The following is a 2,473-nucleotide window of genomic DNA, read 5'->3' on the forward strand; positions in this document are numbered from 1 at the left end:
TATCTATCTATCTATATTCATATATATATGCCAGAACCATCTAATTGGCCCTCGTGCCGGTGGCACATAAAAGCACCTACTACACTCTCAGAGTGGTTGGCGTTAGGAAGGGCATCCAGCTGTAGAAACTCTGCCAGATCATGATTGAAGCCTGGTGCAGCCATCTGGTTCGCTAGTCCTCAGTCAAATCTTCCAACCCATGCTAGCATGGAAAGCGGACGTTAAACGATGATGATGATGATGATGAAGATATATAGTAAAGTTTATTTGCCAACATAATGTGGCAGCCCTATACAAGGACAATGTTATTGTTTTTTAACCCCAGGAAAACATCTTTTCTAGTTGGCTACCGACACAGAGTTTGTACCCATATAGTACATGCAAGGAAGGTCATTGCTCCCATCTTATGTGATACTCACAGACCTAGGTTTCTGAGTAGTTACCCATCCTCAGTGTGAAGCAATCTCCGGCTAGTAATGGGAGCTCTCTCCACTTACAAATTCTATATAGCTTTTAAGTAACACACAATCGCTGATCTCATAAAGAGAAAAACAACTTGTATATATGTATACATATATATATACACACAAGGTTACAAGGTGGTGCCCCGAGCATAGCCGCTGTCTAATTACTGAAAGAAGTAAAAGAATACATACATCATTATTATCATCATCATTATCATTTAACATTGTTTTCCATGCTGGCATTGGTTGGATGGTTTGATAGGGTCTGGTCAGGCTTCATAGTCTGTTTTGGCAGGGTTTTTACGGCTGACTGCCCTTCCTAACGCCAACCACCTTAGAGAGTATATATATATATACACACATACACATAATACATGAATATATTGTGTGTGTGTGTGTGTGTGTGTGTATACATAAGCAAACATTGGGACACAGTGCAGTCCACAGCCTTGTGGAACCCACTAAAACCAACCCGCTCATGACAGCATAGAAGATGAACTTTAAATGATGATGATGTTGATGATCATACTGATGGTGATGATGTTGATATACACACATGCATATATGTATATGGTGTGTGTGTGTGTGTGTGTATTTGTATGTATCTGTGTACATATGTATGTAGATATATGCCTATAAGGTACTGTAGTACAAACAATATGCATAGAAATTAAAACAAAAGCATATATATATATATATATATATATAATATTATATATATATATATTATATATATATATATATATATATATATAAATATATATATATATATATATATGTATATATTATTATATATATAACTTTATTTAATTGGTAGATGATACAAAGTGACTAAGAGCTAGTGTCTGTGCTTGACAGTAAAGTTTGAGAATCAAATTATTTTGTACTTTCTGCTGACTAGCAAAAAGATATGTATATGTATTGTGTGTGTGTGTGTGTGTGTGTGTGTGTATTTACATGTTTGCATGTAGACGTTTATACACACAGACATTCACACAGACATATGTATATAAGTGTGGGTGTGGCTATGTGGTAAGAAGTTTGCATCCCAGCCACATGGTTCTGAGTTCAGTCTCACTGCATGGCATTTTGGACAAGCATCTTTTACTATAGACCCAGGCCAACCAAAGCCTTCTGAGTGAATTTGTTAGACAGAAAAATGAAAGAACTCTGTTGTATACACACACACACACACACACACATATATATATATATGAATATATATATGTATATATATATTTATGTATATAGCAGGCTAGTCTGTTGCAGAGGTACCGGTTTACAGCTGATTGGACTGGAGCAATATGAAATGAAGTATTTTGTTCCAGAACACAATATCCTACCTTGTATGGGAATTGAACTCACAATCTGGCAATTGTGAGTGCAACACCATAACCTCTTGACCATGTGCTCTCACACACACACACACACACATGCATGACTGGATTCCACACAGTATCTGTCTTTCAAATTCGCTCATCAGCCTAGGGCCATAGTGAAAAGCATTTGGCAAAGGTGCTATATAATAGGATTGAACCTAAAAGTATGTGGTTGTAAAATGATCTTCTTAACCACACAGCCATGTCTGCTTACCAATCTGGCATAAGTTACGACTGTGTTGAAGCAATTACATCCTGAAAAAACATATAACACAAAAAATATGTCTGTTATATTCACTTAATATTTATTGCTTGGAAAATGAATATGACAGATTTTTTTTAACGCTTTTTGTTTTTCAGTTGGCTAAATGGCTCTTCCACGAGGTAATTGCTATGACATCATCATCATATCATCATCATCATCATCATCATCATCATCATCATCATCGTCATTATCATCATCGTTGTCATCGTCATTGTCATCGTCATCGTTATCATCATCATCATCATCATTTTTACCACCATCTGCTCCAGTATCAGTACCAACATCAGCACCACCAGCACCACCAGCACCACCACCAATACAATGATGATGATCATGATGAATGATGATGACAATGATCAATGAAA

Source organism: Octopus sinensis, linkage group LG9 (genome assembly GCF_006345805.1).
Source record: "Octopus sinensis linkage group LG9, ASM634580v1, whole genome shotgun sequence".
NCBI lineage: Eukaryota > Metazoa > Mollusca > Cephalopoda > Octopoda > Octopodidae > Octopus > Octopus sinensis.